General features: G+C 43.3%; 1 protein-coding gene, 1 long non-coding RNA gene and 1 other non-coding gene across 3 annotated transcripts in view; 1 reads left to right on the top strand and 2 right to left on the bottom strand.

The window, feature by feature from the left end:
- Window positions 1-5580, bottom strand: part of glceb (glucuronic acid epimerase b) — a 28780-nt gene extending 23200 nt beyond the window's left edge. The window contains exon 1 of the mRNA XM_052063156.1: window positions 5431-5580. The gene's annotated coding sequence lies outside the window, so the exon portion shown is untranslated. The remainder of the gene's footprint in view (window positions 1-5430) is intronic.
- Window positions 5072-5971, top strand: LOC127599433 (uncharacterized). Its single transcript, XR_007962102.1, has 2 exons — window positions 5072-5375; window positions 5508-5971. It is a non-coding gene; the product is annotated as an uncharacterized LOC127599433 (long non-coding RNA).
- A 5557-nt stretch (window positions 5972-11528) lies between these two features.
- trnat-agu (transfer RNA threonine (anticodon AGU)) lies at window positions 11529-11602 on the bottom strand. The gene has a single exon. It is a non-coding gene; the product is annotated as a tRNA-Thr (tRNA).
- Between the last annotated feature and the right edge of the window lie 3398 nt (window positions 11603-15000).

The following is a 15000-nucleotide window of genomic DNA, read 5'->3' as shown; positions in this document are numbered from 1 at the left end:
ATGCATCCAACAAAACAATCCAAAATACACATTTTTTTCCCAAGACAGAAAAAAATAAACATTAAAATACAGTATGTATTTTACTGTTGTGATTTTTTTGGGATACACCTGTATTGCAGTTTTTGTTATATAAACAGTTTTTGGACAGTATAGTTTTGTATTTTTTTGATTGTGTTGTTACACATACATACTTGCAGGTTCATAAAGGACATGTACCATGCTCGTTTTCCAAATGAGGACTTTCTGTTATCAGGACAAATTGGACAGCGCAAACACGAGTCCGTACTAGAGAATATTTACTGTGCTGTCAAACGATTAAAATAGTTAATCTAATTAAAAATGGAACCATCATAATTAACTCAAATTCACAAAAAATTAATCATGATTACTCATGCATTTTTTATTGTTTCTGAATTTCCTTTCATATTTTTTGTCCAATTTTCCCCATTTTTATGCTCTCATCAACATGGAGCCACTGCACCGGTGAACAAAGAGAAGCTCCACCCGCTCTATTTATATAGACACAGAACACTGTAACCGTCCACACAAAATAGTTCCAAACGAGTAACAATTGCATCACTGGCATACATCGTATACCCTGTATCATACAGGTAACTTTGGTCTTGTCAGTGGAACAACCTGGCAACTTTTTAAAAGCAAACATTCCATTCATAAACTCTAAGTATCAGTTTTCGGTGTCTCGCGCTGCCGTGGCTGGCAAAACAAACGTGCATGGACCTATGCGGCACGCTTTTTGTTTTGTTTATGGTTTATTTATAGAGCAACGTTACAAGCGCTGTGACGTGTGCCGCATTAATCTCGCGAGAAAAAATTTAATCCCGTTAAAATTTATTGAAATTAATGCCAATTAAAACACGATAAACTGACAGCTCTAACACACACATACATACATAAAAAAAAAAAAATCCTCATCTCACCCCTCGGGTGGTGTCCGTCCCTCATTCAGCTCGGGTCCTCTACCAGAGGCCAGGAAGCTTGAGGGTTCTGCGCAGTATCCTTGCTGTTCCCAGCACTGCACATTTCTGGACTGAGATATCCGATGTTGTTCCAGGGATCTGTTGCAACCACTCATCTAGTTTGGGGGTCACTGCCCCGAGTGCTCCGACCACCACAGGCACGACTGTCACCTTTACCTTCCAGGCTCTCTCCAGCTCCTCTCTGAGCCCTTGGTATTTCTCGAGTTTCTCATGTTCCTTCTTCCTGATGTTTCCATCACTTGGGACCGCTACATCCACTACAACGGCTTTCCTCTGCCTTTTATCTATGATCACGATATCTGGTTGGTTCGCCATTACCATCTTGTCAGTCTGGATCTGGAAGTCCCACAGGATCTTCGCTCTGTCATTCTCCACCACCTTCGGAGGTGTTTCCCATTTTGACCTTGGGGTTTCCAGTCCATACTCCGCACAGATGTTTCGGTAGACTATGCCAGCCACCTGGTTATGGCGTTCCATGTAGGCTTTCCCTGCCAGCATCTTACACCCTGCAGTTATGTGTTGGATCGTCTCAGGTGCCTCTTTGCACAACCTACACCTTGGGTCTTGTCTGGTGTGGTATATCTGGGCCTCAATGGCTCTGGTGCTCAAGGCCTGCTCCTGAGCAGCCAGGATGAGTGCCTCTGTGCTGTCCTTCAGGCCAGCCCTCTCTAGCCACTGATAGGACTTCTTGAGATCAGCCACTTCAGTTATGGTCCGGTGGTACATCCCGTGTAGGGGCTTGTCCTCCAATGATGGTCCCTCTTCCAGCGCCTCATCTTCTGTTCCCCATTGTCTGAGACATTCTCTGAGTACGTCATCCGTTGGAGCCTTCTCCTTGATGTATTCATGGAGCTTGGATGTTTCATCCTGGACAGTGGCTCTCACACTCACTAGTCCCCGGCCTCCTTCCTTTCGGCTTGCGTACAGTCTCAGGGTGCTGGATTTGGGATGGAACCCTCCATGCATGGTTAGGAGCTTTCGGGTCTTAACGTCCGTGGTCTGAATCTCTTCCTTTGGCCACCTTATTATTCCTGCAGGGTATCTGATCACTGGCAGGGCATAGCTGTTTATTGCCCGGGTCTTATTCTTGCCATTGAGCTGGCTTCTTAGGACTTGCCTCACTCGCTGGAGGTATTTGGCCGTAGCCGCTTTCCTTGTTGCCAGTTCGAGGTTGCCATTGGCTTGTGGTATACCAAGGTACTTGTAGCTGTCCTCAATGTCTGCTATTGTTCCTTCTGGGAGTGAGACCCCTTCAGTGCGGACTACCTTTCCTCTCCGAGTCACCATCCGACTACATTTCTCAAGCCCGAATGACATCCCGATGTCGCTGCTGTAGATCCTGGTTGTATGGATCAGGGAATCTATGTCCCTTTCGCTCTTAGCATACAGCTTTATGTCATCCATGTAGAGGAGGTGACTGATTGTAGCTCCATTTCTGAGGCGGTATCCATAGCCTGTCTTGGTGATTACTTGGCTTAGGGGGTTCAGTCCTATGCAGAACAGCAGTGGGGAGAGTGCATCACCTTGGTATATGCCACATTTGATGGACACTTGGGTAAGTGGCCTGCCATTGGCTTCAAGTGTGGTTTTCCACATCCTCATCGAGTTCGCAACGAAGGCTCTTAGGGTCCTGTTCACCTTATACAACTCCAAGCATTCAGTGATCCATGTATGTGGCATCGAGTCATAGGCTTTCTTGTAATCAATCCAAGCTGTGCACAGGTTGGTACGTCGGGACCTGCAGTCGTGTGCGACTGTTCTGTCAACCAGGAGTTGATGTTTGGCTCCTCTAGTATCTCTACCAATGCCCTTCTGTGCTTCGCTCATGTATTGATCCATGTGTCCACTTATCTTAGCCGCAATGATGCCTGACATGAGCTTCCATGTTGTGGAGAGACAGGTTATTGGCCGATAGTTGGATGGAACTGCACCCTTCGAGGGATCCTTCATGATCAGGATCGTTCGCCCTTCGGTTAGCCATTCTGGGTGAGTCCCATCCCTCAGCAGCTGGTTCATTTGTACTGCTAGGCGCTCATGGAGTGCTGTGAGTTTCTTTAGCCAGTAGGTGTGGACCATGTCCGGGCCTGGTGCTGTCCAGTTCTTCATATCTGAGACTCTTTCCTGTATGTCTGCCACTGTTATGGTAACTGGGTTCTGTTCAGGGAGGTTGCTGTGCTCCTCTCTCAGGGTCACCAGCCATTGTGCACTGCTGTTATGTGCAACCTCCTTCTCCCATATGCCTTTCCAGTACCTTTCAGTTTCCAGTCTTGGTGGGTCGGCTCTGTTGTTAGGACCCTGCCACTGAGCGTACACTTTCGCAGGTTGTGTTGCGAACAGCCTGTTTATGCGTCTGGCCTCATTCTCTTTCGTGTACCGCTTTAGGCGACTGGACAAGGCTTGGAGCCTTTGTTTGGCAGTTTCGAGTGCTTCAGGTATGGTCATCTGGATGTACCTCTCGGGTATCGGCCTTTTCATAACACCTCTCTGGGCCTCCGTCAATTGACTCACATCTTTCCGGGCCGCCTTGATCTTAGCCTCCAACCGTCTTTTCCATGGTGGGTAACATATCTCATGGCTTCCATGGTTGCTCTTATAGCCCAGAGTCTCCAGGATCACTGATGCTGAAGCGTATATCAGCTCATTGGTTTCTGTGATCGTTACGGTAGGGATCGCCCTCAGTGCTGCATTCACACTTTCTATGAGACTTTCAGATGGTACTTCACATAGCCGTTGTAATCGGTTTCTAGGTTGCCCAGCTTCCATTCTCGCCATGATCTTAGCTTTCAGGTCAGTTGCTGCCTCGCTCAGCATTTCATTCATTGGGGCTGGCCACCCAATCTCATCATCTGCATTCATTGGGGCTTGCCTCCCAATCTCTTGTATGACCTCCTCTGATCTGGCAGCCTGGGGCCCTTCGCCATGGAACCTGCGTTGTACCTCATCAATCTCAAGTTGTGACAGCAGTTGCCGTTTGTGGATGTTGGAACACTGAGCTACTAGTTGTTTCGTGGTCAACCGTGACTGTGGGTTTCGAAGTAACCATTCAGCCCACATTCTCTGCATGTAACCCCTCTGACTCGGGTTGCTTGAGTAGTAGCATTCCAACAGAGCCATGTTATCGCCTCTCGCCCATCTCCGCTTTGTTCCAGTAGCCCATTTTTTCACCCCATATATACATATATATATATATATATATATATATATATATATACACACACACACACACACACACACACACCTTCTTACTAGCCTTGCAAATGTCACTTTTTTTCTGTAATGTCGCGAGCTACAGAAAAATGGATTGCGGGCCGCATATGGCCTCCGGGCCCTAGTTTGGAAACTTTTGTGGCACGGTACAGTATTACCAACATGAGAAGCCTGGCAAGTGTATTAAAATGCTCACTACTGCTGTACATTTGAATACATTTCACAAATGACTCAGTACATTTGTTCTAGTATGCAATGTTTTTACTTTCTACTGTTCAACTTCCAATACTAAGTAATGGGAGGAAACAAGTGGGTGCGACAACAAAAAAATGCTGTCTATTATTTTGAATAATGGACAAAGAATTCAAAGTTCCATGTCTTGCCGTCTATGACACAATTGCTTTGACTGATGTTGAAGGGTTTGCGTATCGTTTTAAGACTGCTTCGAGGTATTTTACAAAGGTAAAAAGCCAATTAAACCAGTCGACGTCAGTGACGTACATCGCAGTTGACAGCATCGGAACATCAACAGATCAGCGATCAGTTTTTGATTGCACTGCATTACGTGGATTTTGCAAAAGTGACGGAATCAGGATGATAAGAGATTAAAAGGCAACAGTCCAACCGTGCAAAATGTCTGCATTCTGACGGGGAGTAAATAAAAAAGGTGCACAAGTTCACATAGTTGCTGGCAACAGCCCAAACCATGAAAAATGTCTGCATTCTGACAGGGAGTAAATAAAAAAAGGGTGCATAAGTTCACATAGTTGCTGGCATGGATCCGAAATGACAAAATGTTGAGCCTCCTTGTGTAGCCGCTTCACAACTTCAGCAAAAACAAAAACGATAATTACACAACTGAGCAAGGGAGCGCTGTGCCCTAGCAAGTGAACCAGTGCAGATTAATCAAACGACTCGTTAGCATACAAGCTAAGGGTGGCTTCGTATCCCAAGAGGACGTCGGGCTTTGAAGTTACTGCATTCTTTTTGTAGTTTCGTTCATCATGAGCCGATGTGCTCGATACTGTTATATACACGGGATGGGAAAGTGATTACGAAGAACAATGTGTTTTGGGAGAAGACAATTGGCGATAGGGTTTTTTTCTTTCCCTCTCTTTTTGTGGAGGAGCTCGTTAAATACAAGAGTGATCCAGCTAGCTGTGCATAGATGTGAGTACTGTATGTAAAAAATGAAGCCAAAAAGACGTGCTGTTAGCGACCTTACCTGCAACATCAATGATGATGAAGGTGCCGACTTGAATCTTTTTCGGCCACGCCAACAGTTGTTGTTTTCCTCTGCAGGTCAGTTCAAAAGATTCCTACTTCACGCTCGACAGAAACAACCGGAGAGGACAAACTGAACGGTGCGCTTCTGGTGCACAACAGCGACTGACACCGCACAGCGAAAGGTCTGCTTGGAGCTGCAAGGATTTGTGGTATCGCGAGATAAAACGACAACTCAACGAACCAATCAAAATGGCACATATCTTTGCCAACTACTCATAAACACAGGGAGAATCATCCATCTAAACCCCTTTAATCTCCCGAGGATTGCGGGTGTGCTGAAGTATACCCCATTTGATTTCGATCAGGAGGCGGATTTGATTTCGGCATGATGTAATGTTAACTGTTGAACAAACATGCTCTTTTGGGGTTTATTAATTAATTGGTAAATCAACAATAATCAAATTAAGCAACACCATTTTGATAATCCATTAATCCCTTAGAGCCATTGTTTGATTACAAATTGTCCAAATTCCCCGATTTCAGCCTCACGAATTTTTTTTTATCTGATTTCTGTAGTCATCCATAGAAGCAGACTGGCCTTTTGTGTTTAATCAAAAGAGAAATTTGAAAACATCTGCTTTCATTCTAGAAAACAATAATCAACATTTCATCTTATTTTCTTAGACATTACGGACCAAACCAGTAACCAGATCATAATAACTTTATGGAGAAAAAAAATCACTGTTAGTTTAAAATATTTTAAACAATAACACACATCAACAATTTTTTAAACAAAATGTTGAATCAGTAATGCGAGTAACGTGAATGTGTGTGTTTTGAGTCCATTATTTTGTCACATGATGGTGTTATTAAGAGATGGATTAGGTCATTTATTGTCCCCACTGAAGGCCCAAGTCTGAAACTCATTGACTGCCCCTGCAATTGAGCAGACAGACAAGCACACAACAAGGCAAGGATGAAAACACAACAAGGCAAGGATGAAAACACAACAAGGCAAGGATGAAAACACTGGACACTGATAACTGGTGGCAAGTCGCAACAGTCCAGCATCTATGTATCTCCTCTTTCTCCTGCACTTAAGAGCTTAGCTTTCATGGAGATGAGGTCTCCACGCTAGGATCCGCCTATGCACACTATAATGTGGATCATCAGAAATAACTGGATCATGACAGAATTTGTCTAAAGATTTTCAGGTTGGGCATATTTTTTGTTAATAGCAAGGAGGAAACTGTGGTGCTCTTTTTGGTGCTCTAATATATTTTGCATGAGGCAGCCAAGGCCACTTTACCAAACGCTTAAATAATTCAAGCCTTCTTAATGCTGATGCCAAATCTTGTGAAATAATCTGCGAGATGGAATAAACAAAAATGTCAGGTCACAGAGCACAAGACCTGTATGACACAAGATCTTAGAAAAGAATGTCAAGACAAGTTGTCCCGCATTCCATTGCTGACTACTTTGTAGTTATGCGAGACTTCTAAAAAATTACAATTATTCTGTCTGAAAATAAAAAGCAATACTTATAGTGGATATAAACTCTATACCCCTTGTTGAAATGTAAGGGTTTGAGGGTATAAAAATGAAAAGCAAGATAATAAAAAAAATACTAATAATAAGTGAAGCTAGGTAAAATAAAAGACTAAAATAATGTGGTTGCACAAGGCAAGGCAGATATGTTTGTCCAGCACAGGGAAACTCACAGTGCTTTGCAAAAATGAGTGGAATGGAGTGAAAAAAGTTACAGCACATAACTGCTATAAATACATAATACATTTTTATTATGTATTATTTTTATTACTTTTAAATATCTCTTTGTGAAAGTGAAACTGAGAGGTTGCTAAAGGTGCAGTGTGCAGTAACACAAAAATATAGAATATTTTATACGCACACAGACACATCTTTTTTTTTCATCCATTTCCCGCTAGACCAACGATCGACTTCGGATCAGTTCGCGAACTGATTGGGGACCCCTGCTCAAAATTGTCCATGGGTGTGAGCGTGAATAGTTGTATGTCTATGAGTGGCCTGCGATTGGCTGGCAACCAGTTCAGGTTGTCCCCTGTCGACTGCCCAAAAACAGCTGTGATGGGCTCCAGCACCCACTGCGGCCCTTGTGAGGACAAGTGGATCAGAAAATGGATGAATAGATGGATGGATGGAGGTGCACAAGTTAAAACACTTGTCAGATTGCAGCAAGTCACGATGTGGTCACCTGCACAATATAATGAGATGCTATACAAACGCTGCATCACATATTTTACAGGTAGTTTGGAGACGAGTTGTTTTTTGTGGTTGTAGTTTGTGATGGGGAATGACCGAGGGCACCACATCAGCGTGAGAGCTGTCAGTAATACTTTAGTGAGCTCATGCAGGCAGTTGCAGGACAGAGCTCTCACATCAGTTGCCCTCAGCTTTTTAACTTCCAATCTACCACTCTGTAAAAGGAAGCAGTGGCTGAGTACCTTTAAGTGGTCTCATTTCCTGGAAAGCAAAAGGATAACATGTAATGTCTGTTTTAGATTATTTTTGATTCAGTGAGTCTTACTTGCTTTATCTATATATATATATATATTGCGCGTCGTCCCGCACGCGGTCTGTCCTTCCGTCTGTCCCTTTTCAAAACGTACCTACTTCACCGCGCCGCTGCGCGCCGCCACTGCGCGCCGCCACTGCGCCGCTCAGGCAGTGGCTCACTACGATCGCGCGGGCATCTTAGCGAAAAAATGTTGTCTACCCACAAGCATTGCAATGAAATTGTTAGTTATTTAGTAGAGCTAAACATCTCTTTATTTTCGCGATAAGCAATGAAGATGAACAAAAAGTTGAACCAAGCAACAACACTTTTGTGGGCGGAAGGCCCACCTTACCAGCCTTCCGCAGGAACTAGCTGATGAGCCGCCCGGAGGGCGGCGAACCACCACCTTACCAGCCTTCCGCAGGAACTAGCTGATGAGCCGCCCGGAGGGCGGCGAACCAGCTAGTCTTACCTAAAAGGCACTGATCTCTCTGCTTGCGATATTATGTCTAAATATAATTCATGGAAAGTAGATCATTGAAAAGGTTGAGAACCAGTTTTAGAGCACGTATGACATATTCCAATGTCTTTAAACACACTGTAAAATAATACAAATGAATTGAAAAAATTTAACATAGTGAGGCAGCAAGAACAAAGCAATGTTTCATGTTCATGTGTGAGGGAGAAGTTTTGCCAAACATTGAGATGAGTTGACCCAGAGACTTTGCACATGCCTGTACTGTCCTGTCCACGGCCACTCAAAGGAAGCGCATGAATAGTTCCCGGCACAACATTGACGAGAGCACAAGTGGATTTTATCCCGTGAGCTGCTTGGCTGTGCATCATTGCAGCCTCACCCAACAGCTTCACTTTTTGTGTCTCGTCACGCTGTAGCGTACTGTATTTTAGTGTTATGTTCGCAATAACGTATTTTTATTTCTTTTTAACTGTTAAGCTGCTTTCCAACCCCTTGCCGCCGCTAAAGCAATGTGCTTCTCCCTTCATGGCAGCAGGGGTCTGGTTCGCTTGAGTGGGTCAAGGAGCCTTATTTTGAAGTTTTCCTGACCCGGTCAGCTGTTTTTTAGACAGGTCACAAGAAAGCAGGGACAGCTCAGATGAAGGCTGAAGTGACATCTGAAACTGTCAGCTAGGTAAGAGTTTCTTTTTTTTTCTTTACTAAAAAAAGAACATTGTCTGATTAAAAACAAACAAACAAACAAAATCCTTGACTCTATTTCAACTAATAAGAAGACAAGGTGAATGTCATAGCGCTACCCATCACCATGTTTTTCTCCAATTATAAACCTCAGCTGTACCGTCAGTGCCTCCAGAAGAAGAGTGAACCAAAAGTCTGTACAAGTCAGGTAAGAGCCGCCTTCTACGCCACCAACATAAGCCTCTTTGCCGCTCTCAGAAGGTAATGTCGATGACTGTTAAATTACTGTATAAGGTTTTATATTTGAAGGTTTAAATAAATACATGTGCTGTTGTAATTTTTGTCTCAAATATGGTAAGTATAAATACTGTTTACATATTTTATACATGCTAGTACCCACATATACATACTGTACATGAAAATATTGGGGGATCCTACCTCACGGTTTTCACCTTTTACATGGGGTTTCTGGTCCACATTAACCACCAATGAGGGATTAGTGTACTGTATAAGACAAAAGCAGGGTGTGTCAAACTCAGACTAGGTCTAAAAGCAGAAATGAAAGAATAATAGTTTGTTCTGTTCCTGTAAAAAGGGTAAGGAAAATCACATTATTATTTATTACACATGACAATTTGAAACGTTCAGATTTTAGCAAGGATGCCCCAAGTTAAAACATTTGATTTTTTTTTTTTTTGTGGGCCATATGAAATGAGGCCTGATCTGGTCCTTGGGCTTTGAGTTTAACATCTGTGCTGTACAGTGTGCCGATTCCTGGCTTTCCTGAATTCCTCAATTAACTAACAAACTAACAAATCAAGCACATAGTCTGACACATTTTCCCAGTCTTTTCTGCTACCCCTTCATCTAAGGTCGTCTTGATTTCTTTCCTTAGGGGGAAAAATAAAAGGAGCCAAGTACCGGTAGGTTAAATAGATTATACGGTCCATCATCAAAAGGTTCAGAGAATCTGGAGAAATCTCTGCATGTGAGCGGCAAGGCTGAAAACCAACATTGACTGCCCTTCGATCCCTCAGGTGGCACTGCATCATAGTGTAAAGGATATTGCCGCATAGCCTCAGGAACTCTTTTGAAAACCATTGTCAGTTAACAAAGTTTGTTGCTACATCTACAATATACTCTACTATGCCAAGGGAACAAAACACTGCCTTCTTTTCTCTGTCTGAGTTCATCTGAAATGGACAGACACAAAGTGGAATCGTGTGCTGTGATGTGAGGACTCCACATTTCGAATTGTTATGGGAAATCATGGACGTTGTGTTCTCCAGGCTGAAGAGGATAAGGATCGGCTGGATTGTTATCAAAGTTTCAACGACGGCATCTGCTATGGTATGGGAGTGTGTTAGTGTCCATGGTAAGGTCAGATCAGTGAAAGCAACATTAATAATTAAAGGTACATATAGATTTTGGAGCAACATATGCTGCTATCCAAGCAATGTCTTTTTCTCTGCAATAAGACAAAGCCAAGTTACATCTTGCACAGCTTTGTAGTACAAGAGTGAGAGGGCCAGACTAGCCTGCAAGCAGAACAGAGACATTGAAAACGTGGAGAGCAACATCCATCCATCCATCCATCCATTTTCAACACAGCTTATCCTGAACAGGGTCACAGGAGCCTATCCCAGCTGACTTTGAGCGGAAGGCAGACTACACCCTGAACTGGTCATTCGCAGGGCACATATAGAGACAAATATATTTACACCCACATTAACACCATCACTGAGTGGGAACCGATCCCACGCTGCCCGAACACAAGTCCTGCGGGTGTACCACTACACCATCAACAACTTGTGTGGAACAACATGAAGCGCAAAATACAACTTCTAGTGGTGAGCAACCTAAGTTGTACAATGTACATCAAGCAAAAAGGGAAATAATTCCACCTACAAAGCTTCAACTATTGTCCTAAGTTTCTAAATGCTTAATAGAATCTTATTAAAAGGAAAGGTGATGTAACACAGTGGTAAATGTGCAAGCTTTTTTTTGGAACATGTAGCAGGCATCAAATCAAAAGGAGTGAATTAGATTTTCACATCGAGGCAGATAGGTAAAATAAAAAATCTCCCTTGGCCAATGAAATCATAATTTAGAAAATTGCTCATTGGGTTTTCTCTGTGTGATATGAAAACGTGTCATGTGATTGGCTGGCAACCAGTTCAGGGTGTACCCTGCCTACTGCCCAGAGACAGCTGGGACAGGCTACAGCACCCGACGCGCTCCTTGTGTCTGGATCAGAAAATGGATGGATGGATGGAGAGGTGGATGATATTAAAACTGGTTTGATGAACTGAAAACTTTGTGTGTGATAAAAAAAAGAACACAGGAAAATATTTTGTTACAAAACATGTCAGTCATCAGCTGCCAGACCATAATTGTACTTGTAAGGCATTGCTGGGATTTGAACCCAGGATCTCCTGTTTACTCGACAGGCACTTTGTCCAACTAAGCTACAGTGCCCATGTGCACTCTCATCACATACTCTGTTTTGACTCACACCAGCCTCGAATCATGCCAGCCAATTATAAGCAGCTATTGATGTCTCCCAACTCCCCCACCCCACACATCGCCTGTCAGAATATTAATAAACGAGCGTCCAAGACACAGACCCAGTTATCATACTCTGGTTTTCAGCAAAACCATCATCCCTAACCCAGATCCTCATAACATGAGTTCCTGCTGTTTATCTAGACAAACAACCAGATCCACCCCGTCACTGAGTGGCAACCGATCCCACGATGCCCGCACACAAGTCAGGCGAGACTACCACTACAGCAATGGTCCTCAACTAGAAATGCAGGAGGTCCACTTTTTTTTTTTATTAAGACCAAGGTCCAGTCCCATGCATTGCGGTCATATGGAGCAGGGCTATATGCCCATTTAGTATGGGCATATATAAAATAACAATTATTCACTCTGCCAGTACACAGCAAATAATGAGAGGTATTCTGTTGAGGCACAGGAACTCTTTTATTTTGTTAAGTTGTGCCTGCTAAGAAGATACATCAAAATATCCATTTCCTTTAACAAAACAAATCAATCCCAATTTGCATTTTGTATTGCATCACAAAGCTGGCCAGACAAATCAGCAGCAAGGACTTCAGTTCGTCTGGACGATGTGGAATCTGACAGTGGAATTTGCTTTATTTTGGCTGTCATTTGCTCCTTTTCTTTGCCTTCATTGTGCCCATAACTTCAGTCATGCATTCTTTTATAATTTCTGCATCAAAGAATGGTTTCTTGTGCTTACCCAAAACCCAGGCCACTTTCAGTGAGCACTCTGTTGCTTTTTGTTGGTGTGTCATACATGTCTTCCTGCTTGAGTCTTGATATGACCTTTTCAGTTTCTTTATTTCGTTTGTTCTGAGCTCTGAATTAGGAGGGAAATCCTGTTCAAAAGAGCTGTGCTCTGTCACATAGTGGCGTTTAATATTTTGACTCTTGACCAGAGCTACCGTCTTTAGGCATATTAGACACAGTGGCTTGGTGCTCGACAGAGGTAGAATGAAAGCATAGTTGTCAGTCCATTCTTCATTGAAACGCCGATTTTCACTGTCCACCTTTCTCTTTGAAGCAATTTTAGAGGACGCCATTGTGACGTTTATTTACCTGTTCTGCTGTTAAACAGCTGCAAAGACCCCCTGGTAGATAGGAGCAAAACTGCACACAATCGAAGCCTTCGTCTTAATTGTGTGTGCGGCTCTCCTGGACTGAAGCTGTGAGCACACTGTGGCGTTGCGCATGCGTCTGTTTCCGGCCACAATGAACTATTTTGAATGCGTGTTTATTGGGATAGACACGTGCTGACGCTTATGTATGGACACACCTTCAGTTCAGAGGAGCCAATCAGCGCATCGTTATCGCCGACATGCCCTGCTCAACCAGGGTCTCCAGTCAGTCAAACATTATACACACAAAGTCGCGCTGCCGCGGTCCTCTGCATTACATCTTTGTGCACGCAAAGAATACAACGGATAATTTTAACAAGCGATCGCGGTAATGCGCATTTATAGTCCACAAATATAAAATGTATAACTTAAAAATCACTTTATAAATTATTATTTTATACAATTTGCAGAGGGTCCGGACAGAGGAGGTCGGCGGTCCGGACTGAGGAGGTCGGCGGTCCGGTCGTGGATCGCGCTCCGCCAGTTGAGGAAGAGGGCACTACAGCATCAGCGACTTCTGCTGTTTAATTCGTTCAATTTTCATCTGTCATCTAATCATCTGTTACTGCATTTGTTTTTGGCTGTGTCATTGTGACTCATTACATTCTTGCCTATTTACCGTTTACTATTTGACAAGAATCAAGCCAACCAAATGGTACCACTATGCTTATGTTGTCTGCTGCACAAAGACAAATATTAGTCAGTGTTGATATTTGAAAAGGATTATTCAGATGATTAGTAGCCTACTGTTATTAAATACGGTCAATTATTTTCTGTTGGCTGTATTTATCAAGCACCTACCACAACACGAGCAGAAATAAACACAGAAACGAATAAACACACACGCACGCACACACACACACACACACACACACACACACACACACACACAAAAGTGATGGCACTGGGTTTTACAAACAACACAGAGATGAGATGATTTTGTGATGCATAGTTAAATCCAATGGGCAAAGCTTGTGTTTAGGTGCTTATGAACCTCAGACAGAGTACTCGATGTCTGTTCTGGATCTTTGGAAGCCTTTGCTCCATTCTGCTGTGCGAGCACAGAAAAAAAACATTACTCATGTAACATGGATTTAATCTGCCGTAGAGAATAGGAATCTTATCTGCTGCAGTAGTCAATGTACTTGGGATAATCAGATATGTGTCAAATGCTCTGTTAGTTCATAATTAACACGAGGACTCTGCTGAAGAGTAGCACACAGTGAATATGTAATTATGGATCCTGATGTTGTGAATTCTATCAAGCACCAGCATTGGCGTGTGTGTTTCTTTTGCACAACACAGTTGAGCTACAGAAGCTCTCGATCTATCGATCTCTCTCTCTTTCTGTCTCTCTCTCTCTCATTTTCTCTCTCCAATTAGAATGAAACCGAACGCCAAACCCGAATGAAAATGCTCCATATAGACGCCTCAATCGGAATAGCCTGTGTGTGCCTGGTCTGTCTTGATGTAAATGTGCAGTGAGACGGTTACACACTTCTGCGATTGGCTGGCAACCGGTTCAGGGTGTCCCCCGCCTACTGTCCGAAGACGGCTGGGATAGGCTCCAGCGCCCCCCACCCCTTCCGCGACCCTAGTGAGGATTAAGCGGTTCAGAAAATGGATGGATGGATGGATGTTTACACACTTGAAAATGGTGGCTTCCAACTAGAGCTGGTCGATTTGTTTTAAATTACATGTAACTTATTTTGATCAAGCTGCTGATTTAATGAGAGTTTAAAAATGGGAGCAACTGCTGAGCAAACATCCTTCACGAAATTAATATCTTCTAAAAATGAGCTGATCCGACATTGCTCCCAATCAAAATCAGTGCTGGTTCACACGTGCCACCGAGAAGGCCCAACCACCAAGCACAGATTCTTCTTCTTTGACGAATATCATGGCCAAAAATGCTGAAAACAGTCCACATCAGGTCCACATGACGTAACAACAACACCATGTCATGTGACAAACAAAAGACAAAAACAACAAAAATACGCAAGGCTCTTGAAGAGGATCTGCCAACGGCTGCCTATTCAGGCGCCATCTTGGGAAAAAAAGGACGTTAAGGTTCCCCTATCCAGCTTATTTTGGACGTCTCCCTCCTCCAACACACGTGACTCAAATTATCAATTCATCAGCAAGCTCTGAAAGCCTGATAATGATCCTTATCGTTTGAATTGGATGTGT

The sequence above is a fragment of the Hippocampus zosterae genome, chromosome 4 (genome assembly GCF_025434085.1).
Source record: "Hippocampus zosterae strain Florida chromosome 4, ASM2543408v3, whole genome shotgun sequence".
In the NCBI taxonomy this organism is placed as follows: domain Eukaryota; kingdom Metazoa; phylum Chordata; class Actinopteri; order Syngnathiformes; family Syngnathidae; genus Hippocampus; species Hippocampus zosterae.
This window is presented reverse-complemented; position numbering and strand designations above follow the sequence as displayed.